Raw genomic sequence first — 23,715 nt, 5'->3', positions numbered from 1 at the left:
TGAGCTACGTAGTTAAGTTTCTAGGTAAAATAATGCCAGTCTGTAGACTTGCTTTGGAAATGTCTACAGAGGCAAACAGCTGAATTAGATGGTAAGTGGCTGTGGCAGGAGAGTGGCAGGTCTTCATCTCACACCGCATTGTGCTGCTCTGTCTGCAGCAAAGCAGCAAAGTGGGAAAGACAGAATGGAAGGCTTTGCAAGAGAGATACAGTTCTTTACACTCAATACTTACGTGTTGCCCTGGGGCTACAGCTAAGTAGTGCTGAGTAGTACTATTAAGCAATGTTAAATCCTCCTGCTTAGGAGGAGAATGGCTTGATTATTTACCTCTTAGCCTCTTCTTTTGGGGAGAGGAGCAGGGTGTGAGAGCCAGAAAAATATTGGTGTTTTTTAAACTATTTCTAATGCCTGTTTTCTTGGTGTCATCCAGAATATTTTCCTGATGGAGCTATGGAACAGATATGAAGCTGAAGCTGCTCTGTTTTGTTCATAGTTTTATTTTTGAGCTTGCTTTTATGGAAGTCTGTCTTAATGTAAGTCACAGTCTTGCCAATGGCAGCCTTGTTTGGAGAAATCTGGCATTCGAGGACACGTTCTTTTCTGTGTTGACGGAAAAGCTGGCTGTGACCAAAAGCAGACTGTCAGATACTGAGATGGGACACTGGTGACATGAGGAGTGTAGATCAGAAAGCTCAGCTATCTTCCTGGTAAGAAATGCTGATTCCAAAGGAAAGCTAATACTCCAGACTTTCTCTGTAATCCTTGTATTATTGAAAAGCATGCATTTTTGTTGAGAAAGGGATGGGACTGGAAAGGCAGTGAGAGCATTAGAAAATAACTGCTAGCATGGAAAAATGCGTTCAGACTACGTAGATGAGTTCAGCTGTTTTGCTGTGGCTGGGAGGAGACCACTGAGCAAACTGGTAACTGACTCACAGGAATATCTGTCTTAAATATAACATGCATCTTAAAACTGGGAAACTGGCAAATGTGTTAAGGAACTGGCCTTGCAGTACAGTGGCAGCACGTAGTCTCGCCATGCTGGAAGCTTCTCTTCAGATTGACCGTGTAACTTGCGCGTCTTAAAGCAGTATCTAAAAGCAGCATACCTCCATTTCTGGGTATGAAGCCAGAAAGGACAATTTGTATCACCTTGCCTGAGCCCTCGAAGACCTTCTACATTTCTGCATCAAACTAAATTTCAATTTTGATCCATCGCATTACTTTTATAGATGTATTTACAAAAGCATCTAACCTAGAATTAAAATGTCACGTTGTGGAAATTCATTACATTCTTCAGAGGTTAATTATTTTACTGTTTATAAAGGTTATGCCTTTTTTTTCCTCTAAGTCTGAAATTAACCCCATTTCAGTTTCTAGATAAATATTTTTTCTGCTAGATTTTAAGAGCCAAGCCTGCAAAATGCCTCCCTTTCAGTATTTCTATGCAGTGATCATTTCTGTTGTCTTTTAACCTCCCTTTCAATAAATTAAATAGATTGAGCACTTAGGTCTTGCACTACAGAGCATGAAAACAGCATTGACTCAAGGGGCCAGAGTCCCCATGCAGTCAATTTATGAGGTAGCCTCTAGAGTTGAGTCAAAAACATTTCCAACTCTTTGGATCAAAAACAAAGTTTCTGTAACACCTATGTCATGAAGAGATAAGGTTCCTCAAACAGAAGGAATGCATTACTTAGTGAGTTTCATTAGCTTTTGCTTGCACTTGAGTGTTCTTGCCTTTATTTTACTAGCCAAGTTTATTTCAAAATGCAGGCTGACTGGATGGTCGCACTCAAAGAGTTGTGGTCAATGGTGCAATGTCTACATGGAGACCAGTGTCAAGCGGTGTTCCTCAGGGGTCTGTTCTGGGTCCAGTGCTGTTCAACATCTTTGTCTCAGTAAGTTTGCCAATGACACCAAGTTGTGTGGTGCCATGGACTCACTTGAGGGAAGAGATGCCATACAGAGGGACCTCGATAGGCTTGAGAATTGGGCCAGTGCAAACTGCATGAGCTTCAACAAGTCAAAATGCAAGGTCCTTCACCTGGGTTGGGCCAATCCTAGGCACAAATACAAACTGGGCACAGAGTGGGTTGAGAGTAGCCCTGAAGAGAAGGATTTGGGGGTGTTTATAGATGGGAAGCTCAACATGAACTGGCAGTGTGCTCATGTGGCCCAGAAGGCCAACCGCATCCTGGGATGTATCAAGAGAAGCGTGGTCAGCAGGTCAAGAGAGGTGATTCTCCCTCTCTACTCCGCTCTTGTGAGACCCCAGCTCGAATACTGCATCCAGTTCTGGTGTTCCCAGCATAAGAGAGACATAGATTTGTTGGAGCGTGTTCAGAGGAGGGCCACAAAGATGATCCAGGGGCTGGAGCACCTCTGCTACGAGGACAGGTTGCGGGAGCTGGGATTGTTCAGCCTTGAAAAGAGAAGACTTTGGGGGGACCTAATAGCTGCCTTCCAATTCCTGAAGGGAACTTACAGGAAGGCTGGGGAAGGACTTTTTACAAGAGTGTCCACTGATAGGACAAGGGGAAATGGGTTTAAGTTGAAGGAGAACAGATTTAGATTAGATCTTAGGAAGAAATTCTTCAGTACGAGGGTGGTGAGACTTTGGAATAAATTGCCCAGAGAGGTTGTGGATGCCTCCTCCCTGGAGGTGTTCAAGGCCAGGTTGGACGGAGCCTTGAGTAGCCTGATCTAGTTGAGAGGCGTCCCTGCCCATGACAGGGAGATTGGATTAGATGATCTCTGAGGTCCCTTCCAGCCTATGCCATTCTATGATTCTATGATTTCTGCAATTTCATTGAATCCCAAAAACGTCATCAGAAAGTGGCTTTACACAAATCACAGGAAAAAGTTAATTGTCTATTAAATAAGAGTCATCATTCACCATTGTCTAGCGGAATCTGAAATTAATACACTACATTACTTAAATATATATATAGTGTGTTCTCCTGGTTAACAAAAAGAATCACAATTTTAGTGCAGACTATAATTAGCTGCAAATCAACTTGTCAGAGCATTCCCAACCTATGGGAATTGACTAACCAAAGAGCACAGATGAAAAATCAAGGCTTAAAATCAGTTATTTAGTTCAAAATTCCCTACTTGGTGGTTTAAATCACAATTAATTTTTTTTTGCCTTAAATCACTTTGATTTAACTTATTCCATCCCATGTTGCAAAAAAATCTATCCCCCTTCTCATTTTGCGTACTTCATTTACTTTTCTCCTTGACATCCGACAGTATGTTCCACAGCACTGACTCAGCAGTGTAGTTGTGGTTATAGCTGTCAGCTGAGGGATGTGATGTTCTGGCTGGTTTTTGGTGCTGACCCATCTGTGCTGCCAAGTCCCATGCGGTGTCACAGTGGTTCTCAGTAACGGTGACAGTCTTGCTCCATCCTGCAATACTGCTGCTGTTCTGCCAGGTTATCTTCCAGGAGCCTTCTTGGTGCTCAGTCACTCCTTACTGACAGCCTGCCTCTCAATTTTCCACTGTTCCTCTCTTCAGTTGACTTTGTTACATGACTCTACAGGATTTCTTTTTTTTAGCCCAAAATTGTGCCCTATGGCAGGCAGAGGGTGGCAATGCTGATGCAGGCTGCAGGAATCACAGGGAATGCCACTGCTGCTTTGTAGCACCATTTCAACTGGAACTGGAGCATCACTCACCTGGTTAAGAAGAGCATCTGCAGATGTATTTTCATAAATATGGGGGGGAGAGGAGGGGCAGTGCCAAAACTTTAATGGCAGCAAAATAATTTATCAACCCACTCCAGAGTCACCAAAGTCATAGTCTGTCAGTGAAACTATGTTACTGGACATGTATTATACAGTTACAAAGCAAAGCTATTAACTTTTGGTGCATAAAATAATATACAATATTTTTAGTAATACCCAGATTTTCCCTCCAAAGTGGTGCAAAACAGTGAAGGGCAAGATGATGGGAAACTTATTTTGTAGCTTCAGGTAGCTGAGAAAAGTCTGTATCTCCTCCATTTCTCATATTGATTAAAATTAAGAGAAGAGGGTCAAGAGAAAGATACGAGAACCGATTGTGAGTGGTCTTTTTCAGTTTTCAATATAAATCTTTTTTTTTTTTAATATTCCCCTGACATAACTGCAAAACTAAGAAGACTTGATAATTTGGAGTCTTAAATAGGATTAGAACTAAGTAGGGCGCAAAAATGAACGGCCCACCTAATTTCATCATCCTAGCCATGTGAAATATAAATAATACTCAAACAGTGTATTTTATGGTATACTTGATTATTAACTTTCTCTTCTGTTTTAATCATCTAAAGTAATATCAGTAACTCAGGGATATTTTTAAATAGGATTTTTATCTTGACAGCTATACTTTCATTGAAAATGCAGCAAAATCTTGTCTCTCTATATCTTCCGATGTGGTGATCTCATTAAAAATGAAATATGTGTATGGTTTTAGTTGGGTTTTAAGTCCTGGCAGATGAATTTAGAATCAGTTTTAATGGAAATACTGGTTCTACTCAAGGACCTCCAAGATACATTGCAATAAACCAGCCAAGATGAAATATAGGCAAAGAAAAAAGATCATTTTCACATGCTACAGCACAAGCTTGGGAACCAAGCTGATGTGCTCATTAAAAGATTAGGTTAAATCCGGTATCAAACAGTTTAAGATTTGCTTAGCTAACTTTACTTAACTCTGTAAGGTAATAAAACTGATTGCTGTGGAAACTGTCCAGTGTCTCTGAGATGTCAGGAAGGTCATTGTATTTCAAGAAGGGGACAGACTCCAAATCCAAAGCGGGACACCGGATTTGTGATACACACGTGCAGGAGAAAGCTGGAAGTGCTCTCTTGAAACTTGTTCTGTTTTATCTCAGTTTTGGTTACTCTGCTGCAGTGTGCCGTGGTACTAATAGCACCTCAGTGTCGTATGTGAAGTCTGAAGGCTGTTTTTGTGTATGGTGTCAAAACATCTTTGTCCAAAAATGTGCAGAGCTCATAAGTAACCTGTGTATACCTTCTACAGGGAGAGTCTCAGGCATTAAAAGCAGAGCAGGTGGGAAGAGATCAGTGTACTGCAGACATTTCAAAAAATGGGTCTTGTGTCTTTCTCTAAGACTTGGTTGAAAGGAGGAAAGAAAATTGTAAACAGGATCACAATTACAGAAATATCTAAGTTGAATTCAGAAGTAACGAGATTTGGTTGTAAAACATACGTCCAGCTTTCTAATAAAATAGAAGTATCAGCTGAAATGAACAGGATGCCTCTCTCCAAGCCAAATTAAGTCTTAATGCTGAAAAAGTACACTTTAGAAAGTCAGAAAGGTCAAGGTTCATGACATCAAATCATGGATTGCGACTGGCAGACCATTTCTATAATTTCCATGGGAATAACTAAAGAAAATCGAGCAAAGAAAATGTCTGCAACAACTGGGACGTAGCTTGAAAAAACCACTAAAAAACAGATGTCCCAGAAGAATACTTTGGAAGTGTAGAAGGAGGCAGACAGGGATGGGTTTTGTCAATTTTTCTAATAAGTCAGTCAACTCCTCATAGTGAAAAGCCAGTTAATGCAATATGGAATAGTTTAAAAGTCAATTAATATTTTGAAACTAAACAGCCATCCTTTTTGCTAGGAGATACTAGCATGGGTAAATAAAAATACTTTCAAGTGTCACATTTACAAAAAACATGGATCTGGTATGGATTTTAGTGTATAATCAGGCGTAAGATCCTCCCACTCAAACTAAGGGCACCAAATTCAGCTTAAAAATACAGGAGATGGAGGAAAATATTGCCTTTGAACAAAAGGGCTTGAATTAATATTACAAAATTTAATGAAGTCATGGAGACATTGCCTCAGAAAAGAAAGCTGTATTAGCTATGCCTCCAGTGAGTAAAAGAACAAAACAAATGTTAGGGAACAAAATATTAATGAAAGAAAGAAGTGTCAGTACAAAATGGTTAGGCTGAGATGAAGGATCTGTGGAAAAAAGATAAGTGAATGCAAATTAAAAAGAAGACGATCAAATTAAAAAACAAAAGCATATGTCCCATAGAATGCATCAACAGAGTGATGTGCTGAGTGAAACCTGGGGAATAAGATGTGCGCTACAAAATGCAAATACATCCTTTGCATTGTTGAGATGGATATTGAAATTGCTCTGGAGACCAACAGGCTGGGAAGCTCAGCTGGCTGCTTTATAGATACAGATATTTGGAATAAAAACGTTGCTGCTTATGTTGAGTTATAAATCAGAACTAATCAAAAAGTGTGGACTCTAGGCTGCAAAAGTGAGGAAATAAGTTTTTCTTTCTGTGAGAAAAGTTCATTGTAAAATAAGGCAACTCCACTGCAGTTCTTGGCTTTGACTTTCTCTTGGTAAGTGGGTCTGGAGGTGTAGCTGAAAGATGGTTGTCAGTGAACGTGCCTTTAAAAACAGCTGAAAAAGGAGAAATATAGGAAGCCAACAGCGTGGGGTGTAAACACATAAAATTTGTGAGGATGTCAGATCAAGATTTTTTGAGCGAGCTTCCTGCAGCTCTCACAACGTTGTGTGTGAACCTCCTGTGTGTTCTTTCATGGCTCAGCTAGGTTCCTGTAAGCAAACAGCAGCTTTGCAGTGGCACCCATCGCTCAGAGGCAGACTGCAGTTACTTCTCCATAATCCATCCAGCTCCCTTCATCCAGTCTTTGCAAAGCAGGTTCAGAAAAAAAAAAAAAGCCACACACAGGAAAGCTGTTAAAAAGAACAAGGAAATTGCACTGTCACGATGGCAAGTTTCAAGATTCTAATAGCAAGCCCGGTGAGTCAGCTACAGGTGTTCTCATGTACACGTTTATGAAAGAGGAAAGGAGATGTTGATGATAAAGTAGGAAAGTGAATTGTATGTGGACAGTCTTAATTGCATGCTGTAAGGTAATGACAGGCTGTGAAATCTTAAGAAGTCAAATATAGTTCTGGATTCTTTTACAAACACATAGGGGACAGAGTGGTGAGCACTCAGTGTGCCACCCACTGAGAAGTGAGAAACGGGGTGGGGGAGATGTGAGCCATAGAGAAACACAAGGGCAGTGCTTCAAGCAGACCTGCAGTTGTTCGTGATTGTTATCCATGGTGAAACCCTGCCCTGTGAGGAGAGAGCTTTTATATAAACCGGTGATTAAAGGAAAGAGGTATCTAATTTGGGATTAAGAGAATCACCAAAGAATTGAATAGTAAAAACAGTTGCTAGAGCAGCTGTTTCCACACAGCTCATACAATTGGCAGCCAAATGGCTTCCATTTCATAAGTAGGTGATATATTTAATTTCTCTGCACAGAAGTCTCTTAAACACGTATCAAGAGAATATTCTAAGCTCCACAGGTTTTTGTCCAGCTTTCTTTTCCCATATATTCACCTAACACTATTGTGTTGCTCTTCAGCTATGACACTTTAGAAAATCATGCTTTGTGTATGTTGATCCAGGTTGAGTAACACCTTATTCTGCAAAAAATGTCGCAGAAGCTAGTACAAGCCTGCTTCAGAACCACTGCAATCCATGGATGTGTTCCTACTGATTTCAGTCAGCAGTAGGTTTAGACTGAAATGTGATCACTGTTAGAGCATATTGCTTCGTTTCTTTGCTGTCTGGGCCAGTCTGGTAGTAATTTGATAAACCCTGATTAGGTATTTGTTTTTCCCTGGGAACTCTGCCCACCAATGTTCGCAGTCCAAATCTGAATATTTTGGAGATCCTGGAAAAAGGAGTATATCTTTGCCTGCTCTCTGTTCTTTTCCACCCTGCCCCATCTTACCACAGATATAAATGAAGTAAAAGTAGGACTTAAAAATGAATGTAATTCAAGGTTGTTGAAGAATTGGAAACCTTCAGATCACTAGCAATTATGGAACAGTAACTTTAAGAGCAAGCATGGAGCTAAAACACCCGTTGTACCCTGCTTGAGAAAATTAATTCCTGCTTTCTTAAGAATCTTTATCCTCATCTCCAGGCTTCGAAAAGATTGCATTGTTCTAGCATTTAATAGTTATGTAAATTAGCACTAATTTTGTCACTTAGCACCTGTACAAAATTTTCTACTTGGAACAGTTCTTTAAAATATGGCATAAACAAAGCACAAGATGCACAGCGATACTGCTCTTTCATTGATGCTTATTTTGGAAAATCCGCATAAGTTATTGAGCATCTTTACCACAGGTAAAGATGTCGTGGATATGCCAGAAACACGCCAGCAAAACTTTGTAGGCGTGTGGTTGGTATTAAATGGTACATAGACCACTAGCCAGACTTGCAGCAAGCTTTCTTTTGGAAATATATTAAATATCGTCATGCATATGTAAAACACTTAACCCCATCTTTACAGTAATGGTAGTGTCTTTGCTATACTCAAAAACTTCGTCTGCCAAATGTAAGTTAATCTGGTTATAATGATACTAACAGAACTCATACCTTCTGCTGGCTTGTGTCTGGTATGTGTCTGTGGCCTCCCCTAGTTCTGCACTCTGTTCTGTGTGAGCAAATGGGATCCTACAGCTGTTTGAATAAATATTAGTTTTAAAGAGTTATTCTGCTCTGATTAACCATTCAGTGCGGGGGGAAATGGCGGGGGAGAGAGCGCCGAAGGAATCTCTCTGCTTCAGGCCTCTTGCCCAACAGGATTCATTTAAATGTTCCAGCGGCAATGAGGTGAGGAGTCATGTAAACTGGAAGCTGTTCCTCAAGTCACCATCTTCTCTCTGCGCACAGAGTAATTGGTAGCTCATGTGCTTGCAACAGCTGAAAAAACAGAGCAGAACATGCAAACACACTCACTGTATAACATACGTGGGAAGCAAGAGGAGGAGAATGTTAACTTTAATAGAAAGTGAATTATTGGCCATTTTTGTTCCACTCCAGATGTAATTCAGCAAGGAGATTGGATCTGTGCATTAGATAGTCTGAGACAGCACCCTGGAAATTGGCAGCGAGTTCCAGCCAAGGGTGGAGAGAGAGGGCGGTAAATGTGTGAGCAAAACCCAGCCCAGGTTATCAAGTAAAGCCCCGAGCCAACGGGGGTCCTTGGATATTGAGTAGCTGGCGCTTTTCTTCATTTAAAGAAGAAAAATAGCCTTTGTTTTTCAGGTGAAGGGAAGTACTTTGAGAGCAGTCAGTTGTAGATCATGACAAAATCTGGCAAGCAAAACCAATCTCAGCAGGATTTCACAGTTGAAAATCCGTGCGAATAGCTTTTTGCTTGGATCTAGGTGTTAGCGTGCTGTTGTACATACCCGTGTGTCACCAGGTTTTGGTCCATCACTTAGCATTTTTGTTACAAATTTTGGCTCAATCTGAGATGTTATGCTTTAAAGAAAAGGTGTGGTTTTTTACTGAGAACTGAGATGTCTTCAGTATAAAAAAAATGTATTTCTAGAAGCATGATATGGTCACAGTTTTTAGTTTTGTTTTGCTTTCTTAAAGAGGTAATAGTGATAACGCTCTTGAACTGAAATCAACCACCCAAAACAATATCTGAGATAAAAATGAGTAGAAGGGACATACTAACAGTCTTTGTCCCAAAGATCCTCAAACAGCAAACACATTTTACAACTATGCATTCAGCAATTAAAGATTTCCACAATCAGTTAAAAGCTTTAAGGATCCCAGTAGCCACGCACATAAAGTCTCTGTGACTTTGCTGCGCGTACTGTTTCTGGCTGACTCGACTTCTGGTAGCCCTCTAATTAGCTTTGTAGGGGTCTCTGAAGGCATCTGGGTTTCTCACTGACTAGGGAATTTAGGCTGCCTGAGTATAACCGTGCTGGTTTTGAGCGTTTTCTGGAAGGCTGCCTTGCCCCTCGCGTGATGTGCTGCAGGGCCCTCTGGATGGGCCAGCGGCAGGAGCTGGGTGGTGCAGGCAGTGCCGCCGTACGGGCTGCACCATGCTTCATGGCAGAAAGCACAGAGCAGATCGGTTTGGAACAACAGGGAATTTAAAAAAAAAAAAAAAAAAGACAAATTCAATTAGTCAGTTGAAATTGAGTTGGGGTTTACAACTTGAATTTTTAGGCCCAGATCCATCAGAGCACTTAAGCACCTGCTTTACCTTGAATACATTTTGCTTTTCAATAGCAATTATTTGCCTGGCTATCAGAGGCCTCCAGGAAACCTGGACTCAAACGTGCATTGTGAAGCATGAGGGAAGGATGGCAGACAGTCCGTGGTACTTACAGAAATTTCACTTTTTCACTCCCCACACTTTCTGTGGTTTAAATAATGCTTCTTAATGTTGCCTTAATGCCATGCTTTTTTGTTAAATATCCTGTAAATAATATCCAGAAAGGTTATTTAATGAATAATCTGACTTTTTCTTTGAAGAAACTTGTTACTGATCTTAACTTGGAATCTCTTTAGTATTGTTGAGGGAAATAACAACCTTAATGTCATTTTGGTTTGATTTCTTTGTGTGAAGGGCTGACAGCTCTCCCTTCTCTCTCGTCACCAAACATCTGAAAAAAGCTCTGTTATTGAGAGATTGCTGCAGTGGTCCTTGGTCTTACAGAGATTTCATCAGAAACATTTCATTTTTAATGGACAATAGAAAATGTTCAGCTGTCCATTATTGCACTTCTTTGTAAACAGTCTAAAAATATAAATGGAAATTATAATTACATCTGTAATGCTGGGTCCCAGCTGAAATCGCTTTAATCCCAATGTGGGGGGAAAAAAAAAAATCAATACAGAACCCTTAACCCTGGTCTTTTCCACCTTAGACATTTCATTTTCAGTTATACTAGTTTATACCACAAACCTTAGAAGTTTTTGAAGGGACCTTAGTATGCAGAGACCATTTTACATCCTTAGAATGATATTACTGCTTTGTGCTTTTCTGACTTAGAAACTACAGTGTTCTTCTTGAGTAATGGTTTTTATTGTAGCTGCTTGATATGATATGAAATATCTCCCTTTTACTTCTTGATCATTAAAAAAAGAGGGACCTTTGAAATGTTGCAAAATTCTTTTAAAGAAAATCCCATTTTACTGGAAGTAGAATTACCCATATTTTTGTTAGAGAGAAACCCAACTCAGCATTAAATATTGAACATTGAGGTTAGGAAAACACGTCATTCCCAACTCACCACAGACTCTCTGCTATGTTGTGCTTTTTTCCTATGGGATTCAAATAGTAGGTCTGACAAGGTTAAATATTATGAGGCTTATTTTTTTGTATCAACATCTGTAAGTACAGACATGCCATCAAGTGTTTTGTGTTTCTGAAACGTGCATCTTTCTGCAAACCTGGACTTAGACCAATAGTTGCTTTGTTTTGACTTAGCTTCTGGGGAGGACCGGAGAGGTTACTTTTATGTTGCAAGGCCTGTGGAAACTCTTAATTGCCGACTAACTGAAGCTTCGTCTGAAGCATCTGGTTCTGGTAACAGTCAAAGACGTGATGCTGCAATTTAGGGCACACACTTCTACGTTACCACAGTTGCCACGCTATTAATAATTGTAGATGTAACATCCATGTAGTGGAGGTGTGCTATTCATCTGGAAGAATGTCTTCTTTCTTAGTAATCTCATATATATACACCCCTCTCTAGATCATGAGCACTCAAAAGTAAAAAATAAATTAACTGTGTTTTGGTCAGTCTTTTTTCTGAATACCTGAAAGACACAATTGAAAAGGAATGTTTCCACGTGGAGTGAGGCATTTCAGCAACCCACATCTAGTACTCGAGCTATTTATTTGCTGTCTAAGGCTGTCAGGCCTTAACGTCCTGACTTCATTCCAGGATACAGATGTCTCTTTCTCTCCCTGCCCTCTCCTCCCCTTTCAGATACCATTCTCTTATACAAGAGCCTAATCCAAAGCTCATTGAAATGCTTCCATGGACATCCAGAGGCTTTGGCTGAGACTGGATGAGTTTGGGTCACAAAGTTCCTCATCACATCGAGTTACTCCCTCTTCTCAGTCTGATATCTAGGCAGAGCGCAGATCTCTTTCCATCTTCCCTCTGCAGAGTATCTTGATGGGTTTTTTATGAACGTGCCACTTCAAGTCTATCACACTGCACAATCTGAAAATACTCAGAACGATATTGTAATAGTGACCTTTATTGTTCATTAGTGAGTCAGAAGCCTAGCTTACTGTGGCTTTAAATGAGCTGTATAAATTGATTGTTATTTTCAATGATGATTCTCTTGATTTGAACATACTAGAGCAAAGATAATTGTTTGATTGATTCATTATGTAAAAGATTGTTTCAAGTTAGAGGGTGTTGTTATTTAATTTTTTTTTTCCTCCAGACAAATTGAGACATGCTGTCTGGAAATCTTTGCCAGGTTCTTACCAGGTTCAGATCGGGAAGTGCTATTGCTTCTCTCTTTCTCACTGGTGGCATGTAGCAGCCTTCCTGGGTGGAGTAGGAGTGCCTCTCTGATTGTGGTGATGTTCATTATAGTCTAAGCTGAATCTACTGACAGCATCACGTCTTGCACATAAGACTCTACTGCACGTGGTAGTCTTTGGCACATGATGTATGGGTGTTTGTTCAAAAGAAATTAAAGTCTATACCTAGTGGTGCCATCCAAAGTCTCCCTTTATCTCAGTATCGATTTGCCCCTATCTTCCAACCGCTGTGCTGTCCCCTCAGTAAAGTATCACTAATTATCAGCTGTTGGCATTGCTTTCCCATTGCTCAGGGATGCAGTGGTTTGGTGTGTCTTTAAAGCATTTTTTTCCTATATTCTGCTGTGTGCTCCCTCTTCCAGCTTCAGCATCCCAATGTCTTCTATTCTAGATACATGACTAAGTTGATATAACTGTGCTGCCATAGACTTTGCTTGCTCTCTCTAGAAGGTTGCTGTTTTCCAAGAACTTTGCTGTTTCAGATTTATCTTGTCATCTGGCATGCAGCATGGTGTGCAGATGGCAAAGAAGAGGTTTGTTTAGAAGCTATATATCTCCTCTGTTACAAGCGTTGGGGGCGATGCACATAGATCTGGTATATTGATGAATGTTCCCAAAGAGCAAGAGTGCTGCATGCCCAGGGACCATGCTAGTGAGTCCTGCTGGATGCATAGCGCTGCTGCCCCAGACCAGGAATGCATGGAGGAAGATCACATAGATCTGATGATGTCTCACGTCATCTTGGACTCCTTGCAGGCGCACTGCCAGGGCTGGTGCTGCTCGGGAAGAAAGCAAAGAGAACAGTAGCCAGGCCAGGAGGGGGAAGTGGCAAAAAAAGTGGTGGGAGCCATGGGCTCCAGGAAACCAAACCTGGGCCTTAGGAAGGGAGGCAGAGAGGACAGCGAGGGATGTGGCATCTTGCCCTGTTGTCATGTCCTCTCGTCTCCAGCTTGTGGTCTAACATGACGTGTACTGACTTCCAGATTTGCTCCTCTTAAAGAAACAAAGCCCACCACATGAAAAGTTGAAGAACTGAGCACAGAAGCGTATGAAAGTCATCAGTTATGTTGTCTTCATCTGTGACTGGACCACATAGCTTGTGTATATCTATAGGCATTAAAGTTAGGGCCATATATATGAGTGAAAACTCCACCTATGCCCGTAACACTGGGTTGCAGGGGTTGGGAGCTGTCTCGTGCGTTTCCTGCGCGCTGCGCAGGCCAGGTCTCAGAGCAGCGTTACAGCAATGTGTTTGGTAGCGGTGGTGTGCGTGTCTCATTCACACACAGCTCCTCTGCAGGGCGCGCTGAGCGGGTGTTCGAGGAGCCGAGCAGATTCTCAGCTGCATCTCACCTCTCCGGGATCTGCTTCTGCTTCCAGAATCTGGAGCGCTAAACCTTCCTGCTCTGAGCAAGTCGACAGCCTGTCCCAGGCTGCTGCCACAGAGAATGGCAGGGGCTTTGTAAATAAAGGAAACAATTGAATGATAAGTTCACACTTCAGCACGCTGCTTAACAACCTGATAACAGTTAATTACATACAGTATTTTTAAATGCAGCAACATAAAAACAAATGCTTTATCTAAAGCAGAGATGGAGCACAGGCACTCATGGCCAAAGGTTAACCTCTTACTGCCCACATTCCTAAAGAGGCCGGTGGCCTGCAGCTCCGAATCGTACCAGCTTTGGACATTTACTGGCTCGCAGTGACTTGGGACCATCCATGTAGCTTTCCTCAGCCGCACACAGGGGCAGCGGGAAGCCGCGCTCGGCCCCTGCCGCTTGCAGGGCGGGCAACCCAGCGGGGTGGAACAAGGGCTGTCCCTGCCGTGGGCAGCAGCAGGTAGAGCGTGTCCGGCCGGCAGTCGCTCTGTGTGCTGCAGCTGCGCCGACGTTCGTGTAACTGTAGAAGCTCTGAAGGAAGAAGCCAGCATAAACACAGCTGGAACGGGCTGCAGTCGCAGGGCGCTCACGGCCGTCTGCGAGTCACGGCAGCTGCAGTCGGTGCTACTGCTCTCTGGGCACCGGGTGGGACGTTTCCGTCTCTCCCAGCCCGGTGGGATTTAGGGGTTTGACCCTTGTTATTTAAAGCTCGACTTCAAGACGTCTGCTGTCAGAGCACCCGCAAAGTCTGTGACTTAATGCAAGTCTAATTAACTGATTTGCCTATCCGAATCTGGAGATTTACACACTTCTGTAGGGGCAGCTGGAAAGTTCTGACTTCAGCTGTTTATCATGCCCTGAGCCTTTAAATCTCAATTATTAAAGGTGGTGTTTAATGGCTGGCTGGAAAAGGGGTGGTTACCAAAGTGTTAATGGAGTGTGGCAAGCCAGGAAATCTATAATCTAATGCCTGTATAGAAATGAGTGGTTCTAACAAAAGAAAATATAGGGGGGAAGGATGTATTTACAGGCTGTGCTGTTTGGGAGCAAATCAGTACATGAGCAGTAGGGGAACAATGGGGACTGAAACACTGCCTGAAGAAAGAAATGAGGTGCTTGTTTTTAAGGTTCCCCTTGCCCCCAAAAAGCAGCCATCGTTCTTCTCTAGGTCTTGAGCTTTGCCTTTGTTGCAAAGGAGAAAAAAGGAAACAGCACATCCCAGTGAGTTTAGCAGAATGTCTGCACCCAGAAAGAAATTAAATGGAGGGAAAAATAACCAGCTACAATCAGTTTCAAAAATCATTTTCTTTTTTTATTGAAGCATGGGTTTACTACCCAGTTTGTGCCATCGGAGGCAGAATTGACAGCCATGCTTCATCATGGCAATGGGAGAAAACGCTGCAAGGAATGCTTTAATTTAAATGAGAGATGCTTTAAAAAAAAAAACCAAACAAACAAAAACCCAAAAAAAAACCCTAAAAGCTTGGTGATAACATTAATAACTGCTTCTTACAGGTTTTTACTAGCCCACTAAAGATCAGACAGCGTGTTAAGATCCCAGCGGCTGAATAGTAAAGACCTGGACCCAGGTTGTTATTACTTAGGAAGATTCTTTTAATGACTTCTGTTATTTGTTGAAAATCATTTGAACAGCACAGCTGAATAATCACTATGCTTTAAATTCATTTCACGTGAAAAATGAGAGCAGGATAGAATTTGGGTTTATGTGTCTTTGAAAACACTTCACAAAAACGGCATAGATAGCAGTAGTGCTGTGAATGGATAGGGGAAGGGAGGAGGCTTCCTCGCTCTGGAGGAGCTCTCCTGTAGCCTGAGTGGTGTGTTTGTTTCCTTCTGAAGAGGGATTTTGACTCTGGCAACAGAATTTCTTTTAAATCAAATTAAAATCTCCTGAACCACCACAGGACCTTTAATTTCTACCCTGATAGCCTCAAAAAAAGCAACGATCAGCAGTAGAGGTTAGAGTGAGGCAAAGACATCTGGAGAGTATTTCTGACTTCTGTGCTGCCGCTGTGCTGGGACCAGCGGTGGGGTCTCACCTCTCTGCATCGCTCTCCCTTCTCATTGCCTGCCTGCTCTTGAGGGAAGTACTTGGCTCTTCTCATGGCAGGGACAGCAGCATCCCCGTGTCCATTGGAGCAACTTCACAGTAACGCAGTAGGAATATTACCATAAGAGGAGAGATTTCACTTTACCATCTCGCCCCAGTGGTGACAGTTCTGCATGCATTCAGCACTTCTTCATATTACTTTCAGTCTGCATTGAAATGCAAAATTCAGCTGAGAAACCTAAACATTGGCTTCTCTTGCTGGCTTAAGATGCATACGTCCTTTAAAAAGTTTTCTCCCCTCCAGTGTAACTTGGCCGGCATCGTCTCAGAAATGTGACGCAAGAGACCAAAGGCCAAGAACTCTTTTTTAGTCTATAGGAAGAGCTTTCGGCCCCTGCTGATCTGCAAAACAAAAGACCAAAGGGACCTTAAAATCTCATCCAGGTCTCTCCCCAACAGAGCATGGGGGTTCCTGAGCAACAAGCATGACTGCTTAACATTGAGAGTAGGTTACCAATGCCAAGAGGTTAATGACTCACACGGCATTATGTTGTGTTGAATAATGAGTAACATATGAAATGACACATGTTGTAATGACTCGCTACTTAAAGTACCAATCTTCTTAAGATCCCTTTAAGCTTGAAGAGATCACAGAATAGCGATGTCTTGTTCAATAGGTGCTACTTTATTTTATGCCTTCTGGTAGAAGAGATGTACCATGCCTGAGAGCATATGAACAAAGCAAGTGGGGAACTGAGAAGGAAGGATTATTGGACTAGTTGTTTTGAATGCTTATGGGTCATTTATAGAGCATCGACTAGCATATTGGGGGGTTTGTTGCTGTTGGTTTGAGGGTTTTAACCCTGATTATCGCAGTTCCTATGTTTGTAAGTTGGATTTAGGGGAGGAAAGAAAGGGGAGCTTTGCCTGCAGGATGGGATTATCAGAAGCCTGTCTGAGATCCGCTGTGGAAAATAAACTGATGCTGGAGCAAAGGAGCAACACAGTGTTTATAGCTTTGTTGCTGATGAGAGGGGGTTTAATTAAATGGCACTCTCCATTCTGAAGTTAACCAATCTGTGACATGGTTTGCTCCATTAGGGATTGAGAACAATCAATTTGCTTGCGTGCAAAATAGACTGTTCATGCTATCATAAGAAATCTTCTATAATCTTATAGTAAAGTTTTAAACCCATCAGACTGCCTTTTTGCTATCGTACAGTTGTTTCTGCAGTCTGCTTGTCTGCATGGAAAGCTAGTATCTGACTAAACTTTATGCTTGGTCCTGGATGTAAAAGCAAGTGGGACACCGAAATGTTTCCCAATTGCCAAGAACAGCCTAAGGAGCTGCTGGGGCCCAACATCTCTCAAAGTTTGACCCTCTGCAAATAATAAAAGACTTTGTTCTCCAGCCGCTTTAAGGCTAGACTTCAACTAGAGTAATGTAAACATGTCTATGCACTTACCTTCTGGGATTGTTGTGCTTTTGCAGTTTGTTTCTAAATATTCCAAGCCATAATACTGTAGAGAGAGAAAAACTATGCATGTAAGCTCTTCTGTTCAGGCCAGTCAAGGCCACTGTTAAACTTTGCGAAACTGCATGCAAAGGAAGAGAAACAGGCCTGCCCGTGTAGCATCTGAAATGTACTCTTGCTTGAATTTCAAACTAACTTATTTGGAGCCCTCCTCCTCCAAATCCAAAACAAATATGAATTCTTTAAAAAGGGGAGGGAGAGATTTTTCTGTTGTTCTCCCCCCCTCAGTAATGCAGGTCATGAAATGATTGTTACTTTTATGGATCTGCAAAGCCTGTAGAAGTCAAAGCTATGTAATATACATTTGCAGAGTATTCTGCTAATCCAGTGCAACCGCAGTCGTGCCTGGCCCAGGGATGAGGGTCTGGTAACTGGAAACCTGACACTGAAGGAATTCCAAACACAGTCCTCAAACTAAAAACAGCTCTCTCCGCATGGCATGTGCTACATGAGAGCCAGGGATTGTATTCGTTTACGTTATCTGATTTTTTAGCCTTGCATTGTTGATAAAAGAACAGGAGAAGAAAGCACCTCCACCAGCTCAGCCCATAAATAATCTGTGTGTGGTGTGTTTGAGGTTAGTACAACATTGGTAGACATCTGCCTTCTTCTGAGAGGTACAAGCCTCTCTCACAGACAGCAGCCACTGAGCACTTCCTCGTGCGCAGATTCTTCCCAGTGCTAAGATACCAAATTTGATTTCCTGTGGCTTTTTAAATGCAAAACCCATCATCGGCTATGGGAAGTACTGGTCTGAAACAGCAAAGAATATTTGTTATAGGAGTATCTAGCCTATTAAGATACAGAAGCAGACTTTAATGAAGCTCAGAGTCATGCAGTGATTTTTTGTGAAACCTGCAGTGATTTAAAAAAAACCCAAAAGTATTCAACAGGCACATTGAATATTAAGCAACAGAAGTTCTTGGTGCCACTAACTACAAATAGCACTGTGGTGTCTTTAATACTGTATCTGGAGAGATAGGGACTGCATGGTCTTTTCAGTCAGTTGTTGTTAGAAGAGCTCTATGAAGACACAGTGTAATGTATTTGATATCGTAAGATTGTTTGTTTGCATAATTTAATTCTTGCATCAGCTTCTCCTTTCTTCTTTAAAAGTGGATCCTCCTGGCTGAGAACAAACAGCCTGCAATCACGATGCATACAATAGAGTTCTTCAGTGAGAATTTGGACACAGATAGGACCTTGTTGCTTTCTCCTGTTCTTTAATCACAGCCTGAGCTGCCTGATGCCATCACCCAGAGTCTCTGTATGTCTTGCATAGACATGAAAGAGACTGCAGCCAAACGTGGGCTTTCCATTTGCCACTTAGTCTGTGCCTCTTTGAAGTTCATTTCAAGAAGTACTCCCTGACAAAGTAAGAAGGCAGTTTTTCATGTGAGATTATATCCCTTGCAAAACATTCTCTCAGCAGCCAGGAGACAGTGATGTAAGAAGAGAGCATTCCCTTCCTCGCTTTTTACCGGGTACTAAGAGGGTGATCTCTGTGATTCTCCCTATAGAATAGAGGCAAGAAAAACTCTTTTGTCATGATGAAATCCAAACCCCCAACATGATGGGGCACAGCATGAGCAGCAAGACCTTCATTTTGCTTTCCTTTCCTTTCAGATAACCCAAGCATGTGTCTCATGGCTGATGTTAAAGGTGACCTGCAAATGGGGGTTAACAATGAAACACAGTAAACCTGAAATGAAATGCTTTTTTTCTGGTTGTTTTTTGAAGCATCACGTATTTAGGCCAGTCTACCCTGTGAGATTCTCCACAACTGAAGAATTACTGAAATGGGGGCTTTAAAAAAAAAAAAAAAAAAAATAAAAGGAACTGCAGAAAGCAAAAAGTGTTTTAGTTAGGTTTTTTGAGACCTAGAGTAACTTCAATGACTAAGTAACATTTTGGGTAAAAGAAGCCTTTCTTAAGTATTCCAGATCCTTTGGTTCAGTTTTAAATAATCTCAGAAGCTCTTAAAAATTCTGCAGGAAAGGCAGAAAATATTAGATTTTATATGCTTTGTGTTTGGAAGGTAAATAAAGCAGGGATAGAAAAACAAACTACTTCAGGCTTTACTTGTCATAGAGAAAATAACAACACATGTACTGTTAATTGAACATCAGTCACAAGTTACCTGCTTTATCTGGACAAGGCTACTTTGTGCTCTTAAAGCTCAAAACGGACCACAGTTCTTACCTGGGGAATCGTTTTGAAGATAAACCAGTAGAGCTGCTAACCAGCATATGAAATGATATGGTGAAACATGTTTGCAGCTACCTGTGTGTGTGATCTAGAATTTCTCTTCAGGGGAAGGTGAGATTTCGCTTCTGACAATAAAATGAACATTTCAAGGGCATGATGCTTTTGAGGAGTGCATTTTTACACTGCCTCACCAGTTTCACTCCTTTCTTGAACCTGGTACTTCTGCCTCCCTTCCTTCCACTGCTTCCTTCAGCAGCAGCCTCTGCTTTTAGCTAGACCCACGTCAGTGATGCATCTTCCAGCAGGAGCCAGCAGAGCTGAACTATCAGCAAAAACACTTTTTGAGCTCTGAGATCAGTTCCTTCCCAGGATGTTGTGTCAGCTTCCCTACCTTCTGCCTGCCGTTAATTTCACTGGACCCCCAGGTCAAACAACTGGCCAAAAATCTGGAAAACAGCTGACGGTCCGAGCAGCTCCTACTCAGCATGTCCTCTCAGAGGGCACGCTCCTGACCGGGTCCTTTTGAGTGGCTGGACCCGCTTGACCCAATTTGTGGATTTTTGATCACTCCCCTGGGTCACTGATTTTCCACTTGAGGTTATTGGTTTGACCCTCAAACCGTGGGTCACTTGGGAGGTGTGATACAGCCCTGTGAACTCTGAACTCATCAGGAGCCAACAAAAACATGGAGGGAAGGGAGAAGAATTTCATTAGGACCTCCTCAGAGGTGGCAACGTCTGCCGAGTGAAAAGACAGGGGTTGTTTTGCTTCTTGCAGAAACAAGCATAGCATCTACAAGGGGCTGCCAAGTAGAAAGTGTTTGGTTTGAGTTGTTACGGCAATTTCTTTTAAGGATAAACAACAACATATGCTTTTACATCATGAGCTATCAAGTGAAAATGATGTTGCTTCAGAGAGTCCCTGCTCTTCCTACCAGGAACTGCCCCCAGCGTCCCAGACTTGCTCGTAGTGGTGACAGCATTTCTACAGCCAGAGCTTGGTATCTGTAGGTGGTTTTTCTGCCTTAAAAAGATGGACTTTCTGATGGTTAATTTGACACATGGGGAGGGAAGGGCTGCTTTTTTACTGTACTTTAAGACTTGTCAGATGGAGGTCATGTCAGAGGCTCATGGAGACCCCCAGGCTGTTGGTTTGCACTGTGAGCAGCTCCCTAAGAGCAGGCTTCACCCGGCATGGCTGTTAGGTGGGGAAGAATGAATCCTTAGGAGATAAATTGGCTTCAGCATGCGGTGCTGATCATAGAAGGGAAGAAAAGTGTCATCATTGTGGCATGTGTATCTGCACGCATAACACCCACTGGGATCACCAGGGAAAGTGAGCTGGAGAGCGTGGTGCAGCCACGAGGGTATCTTTCATGAAATTTCCCCTGGTCATGCTGCTGGGGTGCTGCATTTCGGGCAGTTACCAGGGTTTCCCAAGGTTTTACTTATGCAAGAGTTCTGATAATCGTTGATTAGATCACTGCTTATATTACCGTCAAGGCTGCTAAAAACCTCACATACCTTCTGTCTTCCTGGGGCTTTCCTAAAGAATCCATGTGAAGCGGATTCAAGCCTTGTCTCCATGTACAGCTTGTCCTCCCAGCTGCTGAGCCCTGACTCTGGGGAAGACACTCAAGAATGATACCACCCATGGGTGTTTCATCCTTAGAGAATGGAAACTGGTGCTGAGAGTGAACAGCTTGGATATTTCTTTATTCTTTTAAGAAAGATTTTTGCCTTTCCTGCATGCTCCTCTCTGCAGTTTGTCTACACAACCGGAGATGGTATTATCTGTAAGTGCACCAATGGTGGATTTAGTTTTGTAGCATAGGTGACAGCAATGAAGACCTGATGGCACAAGCTCAAGCAGCTCAGGTGCATGCCTGAGATCTGGCACACTTGTGCTTCGATTGCTCAGGCTCATCTTCGCTGCACAGTCCTAGGTCAAAGCTGACTGAATGTGCTACCCTCTGCATAGTCACAGCTTCTGTGGCAGCAGTGTCGTGCTGCCTCCTAGAACTGGACCGGCTGAGCTTTCCTGGAAACAGCTCTTTTGGCTGGATGGCAAAACGCATCCATCCCTCTCTTCTCCTGCAACATCCACACCTCTTATGTGAGTTGAGGGATGAGCTGTGTGCTCAATGCTCAGTAAATGATGCTGGTGGCTCAGTCCTGTTCTCAACTGAGTCATTTTGGTACCAATTAATCTTGAATTATGTAATTAAATTTTGCAGTTAGAACTCTGTCCAAAAGCTACCTAGCTCTTTAGTGGATTCTAGATCAGGTTCCTTTTTTAATGTGATCCACAAGAATTTGGTTCATCTTATCTAATATTGGAGATTTTGAGCATTGTCCTTCTATTAAAAGGTGATGGGTGTTGGTTTGACGTTTGTTGCTGTCGGTTTGCTGCTTGACACAAAGCACTTCCTACCATCGCAGAAGCCTTTTCTGCCTGAAAATGTGTTTTTGCACACAGAGGAATTAAAAGATGAGTGCGATGAGACTGACTAGTGAACAAGTTTTCATATAGAAATACATGGAGCAACGCCTCGGCCTGCTGTGGAAATAAGGCTTTGTTGGAAGGCATAGGTGTGTAAGCAGAGACAGCAGTTGTCTCAATACATGCGATTGCAAGTTCTTTTAGTATCTCAGAGGGTGGCTTCAGGCCATTCAGCACTTTGTCTGGACTGTCTCACCAAGGGAGAGAGGGGGGGGTGGGGGGAAGTCAGGAGTGCCTGTCTTTTATAATGTTCTGTTTTTAAAGCAAAAAATCCCTGGGGAGCATAGGGTCCTAAAAGTCCAAGGCCTGGAATTCTTCCTTTACTCTTTCCATTTTAAACAGGAAACATTTGCACTAAGTTATTCCAGGGGGAGAATTGTAGGTTCATTTCAAGGCAGATAATGTTTGTTCATTGCCTGTGTCCATGATTTACCCCATGGGCTTAAACGAGTGCAGCAGAAAACCACATGTTTTGTTTTACTTCATGCAAAACAAGTTCCACTGGAGTATGGGAGCCCAGATTAAGAAAGGAGAAGCGTGCTTGTAAAAATCTCTATGTGAACAAAAGAGAGGCATTGACGAATTGTGAGCACCTGATCTGCTGTACCAGAATGATGACTTTTTTAATAAATCTATGCAAAGAATATTTAAACAGTTGATGAGTTCAGTTCCAAAGCCATAAAGCAGGTGTAGTTGGTTTATAGTTTCAGCCCCTGTTTTGGGTCAAAACCCTGCCATCTTCCTTCAGCTCTCCCTTGGAGAGAAGCTTCCTCTGCAGTCAATGGGAGGTTTTGCCCAAAGTGCAAAGACATTTGCAATCAGACCGGCAAAAACTCCTAATTGAGTTGAACTTTTGGAGATGCTCTGGTGACATGTCTGTGAGAACAATTATTTTTGCCATTTTAAAAGTATCACAAGTTAAGCTGTACTAGGAAAAAATATCAATGCTTCATTAGTGCAAATCATGGAATTAAGATGCAGAAAGCTACAGAGAGGGCTTCATGGCACATCCTCAGGGATGACATGTTCACATGTTGCTTTTCACGTGAACTAGAGCTTGTCAGATCCATACTGATGCAGACAAGTTACAGGGCTGTTGTAATATCAGGCCTTCTAGATCACAGGAGTTTTTTTGAAACCCCATTGGCAACTCGCCTGTTAAACACAGGTATTGTAGCCTGACATCCCTAGTGTTTCTTCCAGGAGTTTCAGTTCTTCCAACTGTGGTGTTTGGGAAGTTTTACAGTCTGACATGTTAGGAGAAAAAATAGTGGGAAATGGCTTGGAAAGCGTGAATATTTGTGCATGTAAAGCTTATGGGATTTGCAGACTTGCAGACCCAACTCATCTGTTTATCCTCAGGCTAGATAAGATTCAGTCAAACATGCATTGTTTAAGGGAGCTTTGTTTCCATTATGGCAAATGGATCACAAGAGGCTGACTTTGGGAGCTGAAGGGCTCCAGTGCTCCCCCATTGTAAAAGGGCTGTGATGTGCGCTGGACCCTTCCTCCAGCGTCCTGGGTGTTACACACTTTTGTAGCGTGCAGGTGGGAGGCTTGTTATCCTTCAGAAGTTCTTTTGATTCATCTGGACCTGTCATGCTTGAGGTGGCATTTCCTTTCC

The 23,715-nt window shown here is 42.2% G+C and overlaps 1 protein-coding gene across 6 annotated transcripts in view; it reads left to right on the top strand.

Moving 5' to 3' along the window:
- Window positions 1-23,715, top strand: part of PARD3B (par-3 family cell polarity regulator beta) — a 440,643-nt gene that overhangs the window by 416,484 nt on the left and 444 nt on the right. The gene's annotated exons all lie outside the window — the stretch shown is intronic.

The sequence above is a fragment of the Tauraco erythrolophus genome, chromosome 8 (assembly GCF_009769465.1).
Source record: "Tauraco erythrolophus isolate bTauEry1 chromosome 8, bTauEry1.pri, whole genome shotgun sequence".
In the NCBI taxonomy this organism is placed as follows: Eukaryota; Metazoa; Chordata; class Aves; order Musophagiformes; family Musophagidae; genus Tauraco; species Tauraco erythrolophus.
Note: the sequence above shows the minus strand (reverse complement) of the source record. Positions and strands in the feature narration are given on the sequence as shown.